We start from the raw sequence: 20,399 nt of genomic DNA, 5'->3' as shown, positions 1-20,399 counted from the left end.
GGTCAAGGCTCTGACGAAACTCGCCAGTCAGAATCCATCTGTGTTTTTCATTCCCGGGCCACTTTGATGGAGGATACGTTGTGGCCCACTTGAGTCTTTGATTGCCACGCTCACAACTCGAGGCGAGAGCTTCATGCGGTACTTTCATGCTGGAGAAATGACACCCGTGTGTTGACTACAGCCGCTTGGTAAAGAACAAATTGAGCTGATGATTTCTCGTTCAATCACGGTGACACGCTCTATCAGAGTAATGTATCGAGCCCTCCAGTGAGTCGTTGTACAAGCCATTAAACAAGAGCGGTAGATCACTGTTGACAGAGGCACTGTAAAGAGTGTGCCTATGTTAAATAATAGATTAAGATAAGACACTTAAACAAAAATAACTGACAAGGGCATATTTTAATAGTTACACTTTGATGAGGGAAAGACAGTTATCAGTAGTGATAGAGTGGTTGGGCTCAAGAATAAGACATTAAAGATTCATATTTAATCCGTCAATTATTTTTGAATACTGTATTTCAAACGTATAGTTAAGGGAAACTACACTGTGGAAACACAGGATTGGTGCAGGCTATTAGTGTGTCTATTGCATTTTTTTGACAACACAATCCCATGTTGTTGTGATTGCAGCTCATCACAACTGAATGAGCCCCCAGTTGCTCGTACACCCAGAGGTGAACAAGGGAATCTCTGGATGCGTTGACTGCCCTCTTATTCATAAGCTGACGGCCCTGTCCATCACCAGCTCATGAACAACCAGCTTTGATTCCGGCTCAAGGCTGTGCTGATTCTAGATAGGTCCTCGCCTTCTCCCCAACCCACCGCCACCACCAACCCCGCTAGGCTTCCAGCTCGACTAAATGCTCCCCAGTGGGTGAGTGTGTGTGTGAGTGGGGAGGATGGTGATTAATTGGAAGTGGAACCATGTTAGGACCTATTGGTTAGGGCCCAGCAGAGGAACGCGGGGGCCATTCAGTTTACAATTTGTGCGGTTATCCATAGTCCACCAGAGAGTAGGAGAGAGAGAGAGAGAGAGAGAGAGAGAGAGAGAGAGAGAGAGAGAGAGAGAGAGAGAAGATTCAGCGAATAGTGGCAGAGGCAAGAGATTAAGTATAATATTTTCACTTCTGGAAGAAATATAGCTAGAGAGGATGAAAAGAAACTAAGAGCGGGAGAGAAAAGAGGGAATGTTCGTGTGGATCTGGGAGAGAGAGAGAATTGAACAAAATGAGAAAATATGTAGGCGAATAAAAGTGAAGTGAAAAACTGTTAGGAATGTAGTAAAGCCTATGGAAAAAGGTTGATTCATTTGTCACAGGATTGGTTTCCACATAATGGAATAAGGAAAACTGCCATTTTTCTTCAAGTGTATCCTGTACATATGCAAGAGGCAAAAAACATGCAGGGATGACAAATTGCTGCCTTGTAGCTTTACTCTTCCACCATTCAGCAATATTTCACTCCTTTTGTGTATTTGGCCTGAAATCCAATGAAAGGCATGCAAAAAGTGAATTAAAAAAATGTTGGGCTCTTCATGTCAACCTAATAAACCAACAAAACAACCGTAAACTCTGATTCCAAGGTCTCGGTTAAAAACAACACGTAACGTGTAACAAAGACAATAACACACGCCTCCAATGTCGCTTTTACTGGTCTCCTCCAGGCGAGGACACAGGGTGGTGATGTTGGAAAACCGGTTTATTGTAAAAGTTTGAAAAGAATGATGAATGAGTGTGTGCGTGGCAGGGGCTGGTTCAAACTGTGCACACTGATTACTCAATGCGCAACAGGTGTGCAGCCCCACCCGGCCCCAGAGTCCAGTCAGTCTGACTCATCCAGCCATCATCCACACACTCTACATTACGTTTCAAGGCAAACCACATACATTTACGTTTAACCCAGACCTATAAAAACCTATGATTATGTCCATGAGGTACGTACTGTTTCTCGAAACAGTTCAACATCTATACAACATCTATTAATATAGAAAACAACAACCATAGCCTGCTCATTATAGTCCTCGACTGTCATATCTAAGGGTATCCTTGATGGTGTATCAAATCTCATTAAAAAGATTCTGTAATTTAATTAGTATTTTCATATTATAAGACAAGCCTTAAGGAAATTCATTTTTGTTTATATTAGTAATTCAATAATTGTGTTTGTTATTTAAGTTTAAAACTTTATTTAAATAGTTAGTTGAATGACGTCACTTGTAAGACGGATTGTTCTCTTTTGCTAGAAGATTACTCTTTGTCAGCTAGAGATGCGGCATGAGAGAAGGTGAACAGCTTGTGATATGCATCGCCAAGAAGAATCTAGTCTCAAAGTCCCTGTAAATAGCATGCAGCCAACGAGATATGTTTTTTGTTATTTCCCTGTATTTTATTTTGCTTATTTGACTCTTTATGTGCGGTGTAATTTATGATTTTATGTAAAGCTAATGTCGTGATTTCTGTTGTACTGTGTGTGTTCATCTATAGTTTTCACGGTGAAGTTGGAGTAAAAGTCTGCAATAAAACCCGTCAAAGGAAACCACTGGTGTCTGCCGACTGCTTTTAGAGGGTTTTATAGTGAAAACTCGGACTGTTCATCGACGCGAGTGGCAGTTCAACGAAGAGTGAAAGATCAAAGGAGCGGCTCGTTAAGGTTTGGCTAGCTCGTTAAGGCACACGGAGCCGTGATCAACGGACAGATGAGTGACAAGCACGCACTGTTCACATGCGCAAAGAGGAAAGAAGAGATACGCAGTTCATAAAGAGCTAAATCTTCAATGCAAAGGCAAAAAATAACTTTGACACTAAGTTAAGAGTGATCTAAGAAAAATTAAGGGTTTTGTATAGGATTTGGTTATTAATTACTGTGAATAAGAGCTGTGTTAAGTGAATGTTTTTTCTTATGCTGTATGGAAGCATTTAAGTGCCAAAGTTAAAGGGCAATTACAGCTCTCATTGAACTTTTGTATTTCAACTTAGAGTGTGTTGTAGCTACAAAGTTTTAAAGTTTTATTCTGCATTTGATGCTTTGGGTAATTTATAGAGGTTTACATATTGTTTGCATTTAAGGGTGACCTCCAAAGTTATTTGATTTATTTCAAGATATTCACAACTAAAGTGATGTTTACATTCACACTTTATTTTCAAAAGTGAGTCAAATAAGTGATTTAAACAATGAGCCAAGTGAGTCAACAGTTCATAACTTAGACTCCCAAGACAAACCTGAAGTATGCCTTCCTGAAGCCCAGCATGATTAAGCGCCAAAGCTAAGACAAAGTTCAAGAATCAGAACTCTCACAGAGAAAGGCAAATAAATGCAAGAAGAAAAATGTAAAGGGCTTCAACAAAAATTTAACTACATTTATGATAAATGGAAAAAACAAGAAAAAATTAGCCAAGAAGTCATTGTCGCAATTAAAGGAGTGTCTATCTGAAGAGCTGCTCAAGGATATCATTGGTGATATCGCAGGTCTTTCTGCAGCTGTCCGGCTAATTTATGATGAGCTGCGCAATGTCTCAACTCCGGATCAAGACACGTGCAGAAAAGCTGATCTGTGTGTAGAGATCTCCAACTTTATTGTAAGCAAAGTCTCAAGCCAACTTGATGGAGAAGCCAAGGAAGCAGAAGAAGTCAAATGGCCAGAAGCAGACTCTCTCTTTGGCACAAGCTCCTCTAAGTCAGGTTCTTTCACCACCGAGTTAAAAGTTCCCTCAATCAACTCCTCCAGGTCCTCTATAAAACGCCAAGAAGCTGCCTCAGAGGCTGCCACAAGCCAAGCTGTTCTGAAAGTGTTAGAAGAACAAGAAAAGGAACAGCAGGAAATACAGCGTCTAGAAGCAAAAGTTAAAAGGAAGATATATGATGAACAGGCAGCAATTGTTAAGCGCAGCTTAGAGCGAAAGGCAGAGGAAGTTAAAATCAAAGCTCAGCTAGAAGAGGATTATGGAGATCTTCAAAGAGCTTTGGAAGAAAAGAGGAGAAAGTGCAGAAGTTGGATGCAGTCAAGAATCTCAATGCAGCAAGAGCCAGAATGCAGGTGTATGATCAACCAAGGGCCACAGAAGAAGAGCAACTGGACACATTGGGACAGCAACTGGTAGCAGATAACCCAGTTATTCCACCTTCAAGTCATCTGTCCATGCAAAGGTGTGAGTACCGGCTCAAATGAAAGTACAGCAGAGCTTGTCAAGGTACTAGCCGATGCTCTGAGCACTAACAGAGTTCCCATCCCTGAACCTTCAATATTCAGCGGTGATCCACTTAAGTACAACGACTGGAAACTTTCATTTCAAACACTTATTGACCACAAGAACATTGAAGATAAGGAGAAAATATACTACCTCCGTCAGTACGTAAGTGGAATAGCTAAGAAAGCAATCGATGGCTATATCCTACTTGGAACTGAGTCGGCCTGTGCTAGTGCATGGAAGATTCTGTAAGAGCGATATGGAAACCCATTCACAGTTGCAAAGGCTTACAGAGACAAGCTACAAGCATGGCCCAAGATGGGATCTAAAGAAAACTTTGAACTCAGAGAGTTTGTAGATTTTCTACGAAGTTGCGAGGCTGCCATGGACCATATAAAAGCACTGGAAATATTGAATGACTGTAATGAAAACAGGAGAATTCTGTCAAAGTTACCGGATTGGTTAACAGCAAGATGGAACCGGAAGGTTGTTGATGAAGAAGAGGATAGAAACCAATTCCCTTCATTCAGTCAGTTCGTAAAATTTCTGACAAGGGAAGTAAAAATCACCTGTAACCCTGTTACTTCACTGCAGTCACTGAAACAAGCTGAGCCTGAAAAGTCCCAAAGATAACACAGTGTCGGAGCAAAGACACTGACCACAAGTTCCAATTAAAGTTTGTCATGTGTCTTTTTTTGTGTAAGAAGAACATACATACTTTGCACAAATGCAGGAACTTCAGGGATAAACCAATTTCAGATCGAATCAAATATATTCAAGCTGAAAAACTGTGTTTTGGTTGTCTGAAGTTAGGTCACTACTCAAAGAGCTGCAACAGTAGGAGTGTTTGCGACGTGTGCTCCAAGCGACATCCAACTGTGGTAGAAAATAACCGAGTTCTATCACTTCAACTAACTAAGAGAGCAAAAGAAATCGAGGGGTCCGGAGCAAGTATGACAAAAATACTTTATCGTTAAAAAGGCAACAACAAAGCTGTTTCTTGTTTGAGGTGTCCGCCCACGGCCACCCATGGCCGATCAGTCATAAATTCCTTAAGTGAGTGGCCGGCAACACTAATCTAAAACACCAGGCTGAGGTCAGCACGTCTTCACCCCATAGCCTCTGGCGTCGTGGCGAGTTCTAATTTACGGTTTACCCCAGACTCCGTGGCACCGTGTCAAGCCTTGGATTAGAATCCAGAGGCGTTTTAAATGCTTTCTACTATTAGATATATAGGCCTAATAATAATCATGGTTTACCATAGAATGTAATCATTAATTTCTTCCATATATCCCCCCTTTTGGGATTGTTAAGATCCCAACAAAGATAAAGCAGTCGTTCTTCCCTTTTCACTTAAACTATCACTAAGACTACGTGTGAAGTCTTTGGACCAGATCAGCACTACATTTGATTATCATTAAAAAACCTTTAAGCATGTTCAGGGCTTTTAACCTGCACAATTCTCAGGGATTTCAACCTGTTTTATAGGGTAAAAAAGATTTATCAAATGTACTATATTATATTAACATTTTGATCCCTGCAACTCGTTCATATGGAACCTTAAAACCTTCTAAATCATAACAACACAATGTTCCACATTCAGCATGCAATTATATCAAATGTGTAACTAGAATTCCCACATAGTAATCATAACATAGTATTTTCAGCATGTGTTGAAAAATAGCATTTTAAAAATATGTGACATAATAATATACTCAAAAAGCGACATTTCAAAAATAGGTAACATAGTTATACAAATTAAAATTTTAAGATTGTCTGCAAGCTTGCATGTATTTGAATGGCTCTGGTGATCTTCGTGTATTGGTGTGCTGGATACATGTGGGGTGTTTTGGGCATTGTCGTAGTTGCTGCTCCTGTTCTCAGTCATCAGGCCCTGGGGCCCATGAGTTCCAATGTCCATTTGTTCACTCCGTCTGCAAAGGGTGTAGCTCACATGGAGAGGTCACCATGACCTAAGACCTCCTCCTGGTGTCCGACTCCCAATCATCCGACTCATCTATGCCAGTCACCATGAGGGCCATCTCCTTAGAAAGCCTGGATGAAAAAAAATCAATCCTACCTATCAAAAGCACTATACCTATTTTGGCTAGTACCATTCCCCACATATCAAACCTCGTTTCTAGCCATTCAAACATTCCCTGGTCATGGCCTGCATTATCCTTTAACTCCTTTCTTAAACGTTTTAGGTTACCCATCGCGAGTGTGAATGATCCATCTGGAGCAGTATTATTTGGGATGAAGGTACAACACATTTTACCTATAAGGGCACAAACTCCTCCCTTTTCTGCTAAGAGCCAATCTAAGGCTTGTCTGTTCTGCCAGGCCACAGCGCTTGTGGCTGTCAGCTGTTCGCCTAAAGCGGATAAAGCATCATCCGTGTAGTTGATAAACGTTTGTTGATTGTAAAAAATGTAATTGATCCATTCTGCATTTTTAGCAATTCCGATTGCTGGCAGTAGTGCCTCAAATCCTGCTGCTATTTCGCTTCATGCCTTGAATTTATCGGGTATGCCTCTGGGTTTTCCTATTTTATCAATTTTTATGTTCTCGTCTGTTTCGTATGCTCTTTTCCGCCTGTTTAGGTTATTATTTTCCAAGTTACCGACAACATCATTTATTGATGGTAATATTGCAACCTCTGTAATCACTTGCACTTTTGCGCATCTACCTCTCCAAATCCTGGCAAGTATTGGATGAAAATGTTATTGCCGCAGAGCCAAAACTGATCTGCCACCACTCTGTCCTGGCTTACGAATGCTCTAGCTCTCCACAACATTTCTATATAGTTCTCTCTAGACCTCTGCTGAGAGCCTGGTAAAAGCTGAACATTTTTGATCGCAGGTGGTTGATATGACAGTCGTTTCCCGTTGATATCGAATAGTGTGACAATCCAAATTATTTTACATTCTTCCTCTGGTATACTACCTACATCGCTGGCATCCTTGTTTTCTTAATCGTTTTGATAACATTCTAATCCCTCTTCAATATGAAAATTGGTTGGTTTTGGCTGTGTTACTTCACCTATTTCCTTTGATAAGAGTTATGTCAAATTCTCGGCATCTTTTCATAATTACGTCCCATGGCTATCCGTCATATTTATCTTCAAGATATTTGTTATGGTAACTCGATCCTAAAAACAAAAAACATTTCATCGAACATATAACATACTTATTCTGATATGGGATACCTTCTGTTCGTGTTCTATTTAAATTGACCTCTTGGTCATACTCTTGCTGTCTCCGTTCTGTTAAGCAAAATTCCAAATCATATTTAGTATTTACTACGTATACTGCATCCTGACAATTGTTACTACAAAAATAACAGTTATGTGCCTCTATCTGTTTTCCAGTAAATTCCGGGCATTTGTACCACCTATTTTCTTTTGCTTGTCTGAACAACTGGTCTGTTGTTCTTACCCTAATGCGTCCATAGGGGTCAGGTTTATATTGTTTTAGGGTTCTAGCTGTTGAGTGGCGACCAATACTTTCAAAATCCTTATTAAACTCAGGAGTGGTTGTCTGCTCTACAAGAGTCTCTTCAAGAGACATTGGTGTCGATGTTAAGATCCCAGCCTTAATAGTTTTGGATGTGAAAGTCGATATTGTGATCTCATTTATCATAATTTCGGAATTTACCATTGATATTGCGGTTGCCAGTGTTTCTATATTATCCTCTTTAAGTATTATTGTTGGGGTCACCTCTACTTCTGTTAGCATTGTTGTTAGTTTTATCTTACTCTGAGCAGCAGCTGCTGTACCATTTGTTGCTAGTTTGTTTATTGGCTCACTCATGATTGCTGTTTCTTCTCTAATGGGAGTTACATTAGTGGTTGCTGGTATTATTGTTTCCTCTCTAATATAAGTTACATTAGTGACTGAAGGTTGTGCTAAATCCCTGATATCAGAAGTTTCATTAATCTTACTTACATCTAGCGTTGAATTTAATCTATTAGTGGTTACCAATGATTCTGTCCCATTATCTCTAACTGGAGGTTGATCTACTTTATCGGTGGCTGTGGTTGTGTTTACTCTGTCATTATCTGAAGATTTTAGTGAATTGCTTTGTTCTATTTCAACGACCTTACCTGGTTGATTTTTGATTCTACAGGGGGCTTCTGTTTCTAGTGTAAAATCAAATGTTCTTTCTGACACTACTTTAAAAAGCAAAAATACTTTCATTTGTAATTTATACTCGCTGTTATAGTCCCATGTCTTTTGTGACTTTACTGTTAAACACCATTGCATTGGTTTTGGCTGAATATCCACTTCACACTGACTTTTCTTCTGAGCTAGTTCATACATCCCGTGGAAAGTTAATGCACATAATGATTGGTTACCCAACATAACAGTAAACACAAATTCATTAGCTTGGTTTTGTGGTGGTATCTGAGCATACAAGACTATTCTCTCTTCCTTTTTAACTATTTGTGGATGTGTCGGGGCTTGATTGTCCTGTGTTTCTCTTACGCTTCCTTCAGTACCAGCCCCTGATTCCTGGTTTTCCAGGTCTGTGTTGTCTCTGTACTTTCATCCTTCCTCGGGATCTGTCCTTGAGCCAGCCGAATCTGGCCCAACCCGTAGAGGATCAGGAGCAGGTTCGCCACCTTCAGCATCATCGTGTGGTTGTTGCTCCTGGCTCGGCTGGGTCTGGTCCTGGGGTAGCTGGTCAGCCCCGGGCGTGTCTGCATCTGGCTCCTCCTCACGCTCCTCCTCACGCTCCTCCTCACGCTCTTCCCTTGTCCTGGGTTGAGCGGCTTTTGTGCAGTGGTTGAGGTGATACCACGTGGCACTTCCTTCCACCTGGATTGCTGTTGGTGTTGCGTTGGTGACTTTGTATGGTCCTTCTCTCCTGGGCTCATTCCACCTCCTCCTGAACACCCTTAGGTACACTTGGTCACCTGGCTTCACCCCTCTTGGTGGTACCTCCTCCACCCCTAAAACTTTGTGTTTCTTTCGCTGGAATTACAAACTTATGTACAGCAGTTAGTTGTCCAAACATAGCGTCTTAATTCAGTTTCCAACTGTTCTAGTGGAGGTCCTTTATGGGGCCCTCGAATGACAGGTGAAGGCATGGGTCGACCCGTAAGCATTTCATGCGGGGTTAGATGCGTCGTTCTGTTAGTTTGCATGCGATAACTCATTCCTGTCAGTGGTAGTGCATCAATCCAATTCAATTTAGTACTTGCACAAATTTTGTTAATTTTTGTCTTGAGCGTCCCATTCACTCTTTCCACCATACCTTGTGATTGAGGATGGCAGACGCAACCTAATCTTTGTTTGACATGCAAATGCTGAATCATTTGTTTTAGTGTTTTCTGAATAAACGCTGCCCCATTGTCTGAGCTTATTTCTGATGGAATTCCAAACCTTGGCATGACTTCTCTAGTCAGAAACTTGATTAATGTAGCCGCACTTTGTTCTTTTGATGGGACTGCTTCTACCCATCTGCTGAACCTGTCGATAATGGAGTAGTGATTGTTTTTCTTACACTGTTTTTTGCACATACTGCACTCTCATTTAGCTGGATATCAATCATTGCTTGCCAGTATGGTGAAGAAAAACCTTGTTTTCTAATTCTCATCAATACCTCCCCCCTTGCGCAATGGTCAAAACCATGCGCATTAAATGATAAGCAAACTAAACCTAACAATGCCGTTGGTACAACCAACGTTGAAACGCCTAACCTTAACCATCCGTAAACTAAAACCAATCTATTGGGAAGGGAAATCGAAGCCAGTATATCCAAAACCAAAGGTAGATGTTGGTGGGTTTACCATCAGCCGCCTTGAACCCACGCTGTTCCCAAAGTCATGAACTAAACTGAAAACATTTACATGTGTTAGTGGCCTTTGTACCACAAGGGTTAAAATAAAATAAAACGCGACATGCCCCGCTCCAAGACCACCATTTCTGCTGCCAGAGTTGACATATCTGACTCCTGTTCCTCTGTTCCCCCTAACCCTTTCACCAAGCGGCCCTTCCAATGATGGTTGCAGCTTGTCACTTCATGATCAAGTAAGCCAGTGCTCACAGTGACCCTGGCGAGTAATCGTGACTGTGCCTGTTTTAGGTTGTCTCAGGCTTCAAGGTGGGATCTTACCCGTCGTTGGCTAACCAGCCTTCCATACTGGCTTATTTCAGGATGCCGTGCCTGGGATACAATCAATCCCCACCCATAAGGTAGTATAGATTGCAAAGTGGAGGGATGGAGACAGAGTCTTCAGTCCCATTTGCCCATGCAGCCAAGTGTGTGCGTAGTGAATACACATCAGGGCGACTATAACATCAACAACAACTACAACTTTACCCTGTGTGTGCGAGGGGGCGTATGATGGGGTGAATCTAAAGGTAATTTATCAGAGTTAAAAATATCATATTATCAATTGCTAACATTTTATAAAAGTATTGGAGCAGCAGTAGTGGCATTTGAAAGGTAAACCCACTACTTCTGAATGTAAATTGAGAACCTAGCATGTAGGATCCCTTCCCAGCAGATGTAGCGTTAATCCACCTATTGTCCTTAACTAAGGAGATGTGAAAGAAAACAAAAATCACAATATTAAAACTTGCATTTTCAATATTGGGCGACTCATTTCTGTGTTAACCGTTACTCATTATCACAATTCCCTTCATAATTCTACCCGATTGTCCTACACTAACTATTTAAATTGGACGACCTAATCTTCTTTTATTCTACCTATTGCTTGCATTTAGTGTTTTCCACATTTTGATTCACTACTATGTGCCCAACACGTCTCACATTATTTCCAATTTCTAATTAACCTTATTGTTTTATTCAAAGTATGCCTTTAGGACCCCTATTTTTCACTGTGGTTAACATGAATTAGAAATTTGGATAACATTTTATCATACTTATTTAGTCTCATTTTAAGCATTGCCGATTATTATTTCTAGATTGTACGATCACTTTTAATAAAATGTCTGTTATCCTCGTAATCTCTTAGGAAATATTTTATTTGTGTTGTCATTTTGGTACTTAGACCTCGTCAGGTCTGTACTGTGCATTTCCACCGCGCTCCCGCAGAGTCCTCTATGGGGTGGGTGTTTTCAGTTCCTCTTTTGATGAGTGCAGCTGTATTTACCCTAGCGCCATTAAACCCCTGGGCTTCTCTGGACGAGCGGTGTGCAGACAACTTTTAATGCTAATTGCTCAAGCTATGGAGTCTAGATAATTATTCCTAAATCCTGTGATCACCATGTAACTTTAATACTCCAATACAGGGCTCTCCCCTGATTTATTACCTCTGGGTCGGTCCGCACCCGCCCTCTCTACGTTCTTTACATTCCTCTCCCTTCTTCGAACACTTTCTCACTCTGATCCAACCCGTGTTTCACCAGTGCTCTGTATACCAAGATGCATTGATCTATATCACATGGCGCTTCGACGCGATGGAGAGTCTCCAAGGTTGCCGCGACACACAGAACCACAGAGTCACCGATCCCAGTGGTGGTTCTACGGTTTTTCTAAAACAGGGGCCATTGGGGGGCCACAGGTTACATTCAGGGACCAGGTACAAAGTACATCCAAGCACACAAATAATCTATTCAGTACAATGCAAATTCATTCTCTCTTTCTCTCTCTCTCCCTCTCTGTCCAGCCCCCACCAACGTTTTTTTCCTCTTACTTGCATTCCTGCTCTCTCTCTCTCTCTCTCTCTCTCACTCACTCACTCACTCACTCACTCACTCACTCACTCACTCACTCACTCACATATACACCTTCAAAATATCCATCCTTGGAGCTGTAACGCATGACAACCTCATCCGAATCTAGTGACCTGACCCGTCAGGATTCACTTTTTTAGGACACACTACCAACCCCACCCACACACACACACACACCAAATATAGCACAGCAAATTCAGAACAAAAGCAAAGGTAACGTTGTTTTCCGCTTCTGTTAGCTTTGTAATTTCTTAGAATTAATAAAATTGAATTTAATTAGATTATTACCTCCATGTCCCTACACATCACTATATCAAAAGTCCCTCCCACGGGCCATATAGTGTCTGATTCTTCTGTCCTCTTCTCCCACTTCTCAGAGATCTTTTTTATCTCATCTTTGAGCAATAGACGGTCTCTACTCAAAATATCCGCTGCCATCGGTACTATATTCATCTTTTGGTCTTAAAACATTATTATTAATACAATTTATTTGAGTTTATTCTACTCGTTAGTTTAATTGTTCTATTTTATCTCTGTGGCTTCAAATGTGCCCTCCACCCCGGCGCTGCTGTCTCTACGATTGGAATGTGGGTCCCTGCTGGGCTATTTTTAGTCCTGCTCTGCTCCTTAGCCCCAACCCTCTGCTTTTCTCTGATCACGTCTGAGTCAGTGCGGCAAGGTTTACACATTTACTTCAAACTAATTAACTATTCTCTGTCTATCTAATTTATTTATGACAGAATAAAAAATAAGAAAACGGGCCGTACAAGTCTCCGAGGTAACTTAATCCTATCGCGGCTTGAATACAGAAAGAAAACGATTTATACAACTTTTGCTGAGTGGAACTAACTCACTAGTCACTAACTCGTCTTTAATTACAAATAAAAGGTTGACCGAGCGTTGAAGCTGGCCTTTTGCTTAAAACATGAATGGTCGGATATATAATCAATCAACCAGAATTTCAAACAAGAAACCTTTTGTCTCACAGCGCCAAGATCCGAATTGCAAATTAACTATCTCGGTTTATCCAAGAGCTGCATCTCAATTGGTCCACGATCAGCACATAAAACTCATCCAAACGGCACTTTAAACAAGGTTTTTTTTTTCAAAATAATGGTTGAATACATAACTACTCGACCAGATCAAGAACAAATAAGAAACTTCTCAAAATATCAAGATCAGGATTAAACAATCACCTCAAGCGGTGCCCCAACCAAGAGATTTATCTATTCAAAAATGCGAGAAGCCTGTTTTCTCAAAATGCCAAGATCGGAATTAGAAATTCACCATCAATTGGTGTAGGATCTGCAGTTCAACCGGTCCAAGATGAGAATTGAAAATTCACTAGTCGGCATCCCAAGGAAGCTCTCCTCAAATAAAATGAATTCATTCACAGTAATGAATTCTTATCTAACTCCAGCTGGGATATTATCAAAAATCCAACAGGTCTGTCCTCATAAACCTGCGGACCTGCTTGCACTGTCCTATTGGAACTTTCCCTCTAATTCGTTCCTCTAGAAGACAGCCACAGGACTTGCAGTAAGCCTACTTATTGTTATACCAATAACAACAACTCGTATCAATTTAGAACCACAAAGCACGTTAGCTAGTCCAAACAACAGAGCATTTATGGTTATGTGCGCACGCACGTCAATCTCTCCTGGGGCTCCCCTATTTCTCTCTCTCTTTATCAATAACTTTGGTTCGTTAAATTGAAGAGACACTTTATCTGCTGCTCAGCGTTCAGACGGGGCAAGGACAGATCAAACAACTTTTTCTGAATATTGGCAAGTCAGCTTACCTTTGAATTTATGAGCTCTGGTTGTATGATCCACCCGCGCCCCGTCCTTCGGCCCGGAGCTGGTGTGTCTCTGTTCTTCAATCCTGTTCGTGACGCCAAATATGTGGTAGAAAATAACCGAGTTCTATCACTTCAACTAACTAAGAGAGCAAAAGAAATCGAGGGGTCCTGAGCAAGTATGACAAAAATACTTTATTGTTAAAAAGGCAACAACAAAGCCGAGTAGTTTGCAAATAACTGCCGGTTAACAGATCCCGGCCTCTTTTTTATCCTCACGTACAAAGCTGTTTCTTGTTTGAGGTGTCTGCCCATGGCCGATCAGTCATAAATTCATTTAAGCGAGTGGCCGGCAACACTAATCTAAAACACCAGGCTGAGGTCAGCACGTCTTGACCCCATAGCCTCTGGCGTCGTGGCGAGTTCTAACTTACGGTTGACCCCAGACTCCCTTGTCTGCATGAGGAGCGATCTAAAGAGCAACAAACACAACCCATGCACTGAAAGAAATCCAAGTAAAGAAAAGCCCAGACCAAGCCAAGAGAGGAACAATGAAAGTAGTCAATCAACACAATACCAAGGGGTATTCACATTTGCTACTGCCAACAGAGTGCTATTTCATGAACCGAACAGGCAAACAGCGGCAATAATTCCTGTTTGGCTTTCAGCAACAACTCAACCAGCATGAGAAATCCTTGTATATGCTCTGTTGGATTCGCAAAGCGACACAACCTTTGCCTTGAGTGAAGTAGTGGAAGCCTTGGAAGTAACCAAAGAACAAGTCAATCTGAAGCTTTCTACAATGATCTCAAAAACAACAGTAGTAAGCTCTCAAAAAGTGAACGACCTACAAGTTCGAGGGTTTTTCTCTGGGAAGAAGATTGCCCTACCACCAGTCTACACCCGGGAATTTATTCCAGCCAACAGAACTCACATACCAACTGATGAAACCGCCAAGTCCTGGTCCCAGTTAGAGCACCTTCAAGGAGAGATTGCACCTCTGCAAGGCTGTGAAGTAGGTTTGCTCATCGGGTACAACTGCTCACAAACCTTACTTCCAAGGGAAGTTGTTCCTGGCAAGGATAACCATCCTTACGCACAGCGTACAGACCTTGGATGGAGCATTATTGGCCACGGGAATCCCTATGTGGACTACGGTGACAACATTGGAGTGAGCCATCACATAACGGTGAGAGAAGTAACACCAAGTTTGGAGCCCTCGGTCAACCTCCGAACTGAAGTGCATTATGTGAGCCATACCAAAGTCAAGGAAATATTTCCTTCAGACATCATCAGAGTCTTAGAAACAGATTTCTCAGAGAGAACACAAGAAGATGATCCTGTCTCCCAAGAAGATCTCCAATTTCTGTTGAAGTTGAGCAAAACCATCACACATAATGACACTGGTCATTATGAGATGCCATTGTCGTTCAAGGTAGAACGTCCAAAGTTGCTAAACAACAAGTCATGTGCAGTCCGCAGAATTAATTGTCCTGAGAGGAGACTGAAGAAAGATCATAAGTACTGCAAACACTATGTTAACTTCATGGATGATGTCATTTCACGTGGTGATGCAGAGAAGGTACCTTTGGAAGAAATAGACAGTGATCAGGCTTGGTATATCCCACATCATTGGGTCTATCATCCGCAAAAACCTGGAAAAATACGTCTAGTATTTGACTGCTCTGCCAAGTTTCAAGACACCTTTCTGAACGACCACCTTCTTACCAGGCCTGACTTGACCAACACCCTGGTAGGTGTCCTGTGTCACTTTCGAAAGGGTGCGATTGCCGTCATGTGCGACATCGAAAGGATGTTCCACCAGTTTCATGTGAAGAAGGAATACCAAGATTATTTAAGATTCCTATGGTGGGAGAATGGCAACCTTGACAATATACCATCAGTTTACAGGATGAAAGTACTTGTTTGGAGCGGCATCGTCTCCTGGTTGCGCCAACTTTGGCTTGAAACATCTGGCAGCACAAGGGAAAGGGCAATTCAGTGAAGAGGCCGTACGCTTCATTCAAAAAAACTTCTATGTCGACGATGGTCTGATAAGCGTTCAAACTGAAAAGGAAGCCATTCAACTTGTGAAAGAATCAAGAGAACTTTGCTACACAGGCAAGTTGAGACTCCACAAATTTGTTTCCAACAGTGAGAATGTGTTGTCAACCATCCCAGAAGAGGAATGCACCACAGTCAAAGATCAAGACATGGCCTTGAGTCTACCTCATATGGAAAGAGCTCTTGGATTGGAGTGTATCACCTCCGATTCTTTTAAATTCAGAGTGGACATTAAACCTAAGCCACTCACAAGAAGGGGTGTGCTTTCTACGGTAGCTTCTGTTTATGATCCCTTGGGATTCATCGCACCTTTTGTCCTCTTGGGGAAACAAGTTCTCCAGCAGATGTGCAGAGAGAAGATAAGCTGCGATGATGAAATTCCTGAAAACTAAGACCTCAGTGGGAATTGTGGATCAGAAACTTACCTCATCTAGCTGAAATGCAAATCAAAAGATGCTCCTTACCTTTTTTTGTTTCGTTTCGGCAATGTCAAAAGGTATGAGCTTCACCATTTTGCCGATGAGAGTGTCTCCGGATACGGTGTATGCACCTACCTGAGAGCCATTAGCAAATCCAACGACGTCCATTGCTGTCTGGTAATGGGAAAGGCGAGAGTTACGCCTACCAGCGTCACAACTATATCACGACTAGAACTCACAGCAGCAGTTGTTGCAGTTCGAACCAGCGACATGCTTCGAAATTAACTTGAAATCCAAGATCTACAAGAGTTCTTTTGGACGGATTCCACAGTTGTCCTGGGCTGCATCAGTAACGATGCAAAAAGGTTCCAAGTGTTTGTAGCGAATCGCGTACAGAGGATTAAGACAAGCACAAAACCTGAACAATGGGCTTATGTAGCTTCTGAAGACAACCCAGCCGATCGCGCCTCTCAAGGTTTGACAGCTGAGCAGCTGAAGACTTCAAAATGGTTCACCGGACCAAAGTTTCTTTGGCAACTTAAACTTCCTAACAGAGAATGCAAGGTAGAAGAGATAAAGGAAGACGATCCTGAACTTCGCAAGGCTCTAGTGTGTAACACTCAAAAGAAACAAACAAAAAAACAAACAAAAGAAGACAGATCATTATTGGATCGCCTACAGATGTTCTCTGATTGGAAAAGAGCAGTAAGAGCAGTTGCCAGATTGAAGCGGAAAGTCAAGGAACGCAAAAATCTGAAACAAAGAACGAACAAAAGCACAAGCCTAGAAGAAAGGGAAGAAGCAGAACAAACAATCGTCAAACTAGTTCAAGAACAAGCTTTCTCAGATGAGATAAAGTGCTTGGAAGCAAAGGGAGAAGTTGTCATGTCCAAAGACAGTAAGCTGTACAAGTCCATTCTTAGATGCAGAAGGTATTCTAAGGGTGGGAGGCCGTCTCAGTCAAGTCAAGTGACATCCACACGTGAAGCATCAGGCTATACTCCCTAATAAAGGTCACATATCAGCTTTACTCATCAAGCACTTTCGTGAGAAGGTTTATCATCAAGGACGTGGAATGACGATAAACGAACTGCGAGCTAATGGATGGTGGATCATTGGATGCTGCAGGGCAGTCTCATCACACCTATTCAGATGTGTTAAGTGCAGAAAGTACAGAAGGCGTACTGAAGAACAGAAAATGGGTGACTTACCACAGGACAGGATGGAGGCAGCACCACCTTTCACTTACTCCAGCATAGACTGTTTTGGACCGATCTATTTTAAGGAAGGACGTAAAGAGCTCAAAAGGTATGGTCTTTTACTCACCTGTCTATGTTCAAGAGCTATACACATAGAGGTCATTGATGACATGACGACTGACGCATTCATTAATGCGCTAAGAGCATTCATTGCCATCAGAGGGAATGTTCGCCAGCTAAGATGTGACCAAGGAACCAATTTTGTCGGTGCAAGAAGAGAGTTTGCAGGACTCGTGAAAGGAATGGACACAGAAAAGGTCAAGGATCTAGGGTGTGAATTTCTTATGAATCCCCCAGCAACACGGGTGGTGTCTGGGAGAGGCAAATAAGAAGTGTAAGAAGTGTTCCGACAGTTATTCTGGACCAGTCTTCAAAAAGGCTTGATAGCGCCTCCCTAAGGACCTTCCTGTACGAGGTTATGGGCATCATTAACAGCAAACCTCTTACTACTGAACATTTGAATGACCCATCTGGACCCAAACCTTTAACCCCAAACTACATCCTTACCATGAAGCCAACTGTTATTCTGCCCCCACCCGGACAATTTATCAAAGAAGATCTTTATCTTCAGAATAGGTGGCGTTGAGTCCAGTATTTGGCCAGTGAGTTTTGGGTTTGTTGGAAGAAAGAATACCTTTTGAGCTTGCAACCAAGACAAAAATGGCAAAAGAAGAGAAGAGACTCAAAGGTCAACGACATGGGGTTAGACAGTAAAGTCAGAAAGCTAAGATTGTTGGTTAGCAACACCACATTTGACAAAAAGGGGGAACCCACAGTTAAAACTGTGTTTCTTGAGAGACCAATACTTAAGGTTGTTACTCTGCTTGAGGCAGACTAGAGTGTTAATGTTTGCTTGACATTTCATGATGAAGGGTTGACATGCTGGTAATGTTAAAAACAGAACTATTTCATTTGTATATTGAAGTTTGAAAAAAATATTTAGCTTAGAGAAATCCAACATTACTGGTTTGTGTGATTTGGTGGGAGTGTAACTGTCATCATTAAAAAGATTCTGTAATTTAATTAGTATTTTCATATTATAAGACAAGCCTTAACGAAATTCATTTTTGTTTATATTAGTATTTCAATAATTGTGTTTGTTATTTAAGTTTAAAACTTTATTTAAATAGTTAGTTGAATGACGTCACTTGTAAGGCGGATTGTTCTCTTGTGCTAGAAGATTACTCTTTGTCAGCTAGAGATGCGTCATGAGAGAAGGTGAATAGCTTGTGATAGGCATCGCCGAGAAGAATCTAGTCTCAAAGTCCCTGTAAATAGCATGCAGCCAACGAGGCATGTTTTTTGTTATTTCCCTGTATTGTATTTTGCTTATTTGACTCTTTATGTGCCGTGTAATTTATGATTTTATGTAAAGCTAATGCCGTGATTTCTGTTGTACTGTGTGTGTTCATCTATAGTTTTCACGGTGAAGTTGGAGTAAAAGTCTGCAATAAAACCCGTCAAAGGGAACCACTGGTGTCTGCCGACTGCTTTTAGAGGGATTTATAGTGTGTGTGTGTGTGTGTACCGACACACACCCCTCTGCGCACACATAAAAACATCAGCACAACGTGGCGACTACATCAGCACAATACTGCTTCACGTCGGGCCCCCCATCCGACTGCAATCTGTCAAAGAATCACCAGCGCAATCTATCATAAATTATTGAAACCAACAAGCAGCACTCCTGTACCACCAAAATGCCATCTACTTTGGGAGTGACACACCCCCCCCCCCCCAACACACACACACACACACACACACACACACACACACACACACACACACACACACACGCACACACACGCACACACACACACGCACACGCACACACACATGCACACACACAAATAAAGGCATGCAAGGGCATGGACACACAGACACACACACACACTCCGTTCTGCACAGCTTTTCTATTATTTTCCCCTTGCTTTGATCAATTAATTACAGGACAGCTAGAAGGAGCTCATGAATTAGTAGAGCCGCCCAGGACAGAGACCCTCTACGCTGAATCATATCCAATAGTGTTCAATAAGGATAGGGATGAAAGGGTCCGCTCGAATATAAATCTAATTCTAAAAGGTTAGCGCTGAAGGTCGTGGAACGGTTGGATACGGGGTTGTAATGCTTAACATGTTTTTCCCCATGCCCCTTGCCGGCATGGCATTGTCTGTGCAGGCCGTTCTCTCTGCATCGGGCAGACCGCACGCCAGCTCTGATCCTGGACTTTAGGATGCCTAATCGAAGACAAGAGGGCATTGGGGTGAGGTGCAACTACTTGTCGTCTTAAGCTGGATCCTGTCTGTGTTTACGTGGATCGATTTCTCTAAAAAAAGACTGTCCCATGCTGCCGGTGAGGGAAAACCGAGAATACAAAGAAAAAAGGTTTCTTCAGATGGTGAAATAAACGGTCTGCAGCACCCCGTCCGATCTCTCCCGGCACACTGTTTAACCTTCCCACTATCTCTGTGTCTGTCAAATAATATTGTGTTGTTAAAATAAACTTTGGAAGAAAAGAGCTAAAGTGTGAGGCTGGGAAGAACTCAAAATGTGTCTTCCCCCAGAACGACTGTAAAGTACAACTCCTAAACTACCTTTCAGTTAGTATAGCTAATTACCTTGGTATTCTCTGCATACGATCTGACAGTTAGCATGGAATAATTGGCATACGCTGCCTATCTCAAGTGAAATTTCATGCCTTGATGTGCCCCGTGGTTTCACATTCCGGTCACGCACACGTCTGGAGGAGCTGGCAGCTATTTTACTTTTTGAATGTATTATGAGTTAAGTGAAAATCTATCAAATGTGTGCGCGTGTGTGGCTATGTGCAAGTGTGTGTCTTACCCATTCGTAAATGTGTGGTAATGTATTATAAACGTAGGTAAAAATGTGCATGTGGCACATGGATTGTAGCGGGGATATCATGGAGTCGTCCATTAGAGCAACACAGAGTGAATACCAAACGAGGT

The sequence above is a fragment of the Pollachius pollachius genome, assembly GCF_949987615.1.
Source record: "Pollachius pollachius genome assembly, chromosome: 10".
NCBI lineage: Eukaryota > Metazoa > Chordata > Actinopteri > Gadiformes > Gadidae > Pollachius > Pollachius pollachius.
The sequence above is the reverse complement of the archived record's forward strand: the minus strand, read 5'-3'. Positions refer to the sequence as shown.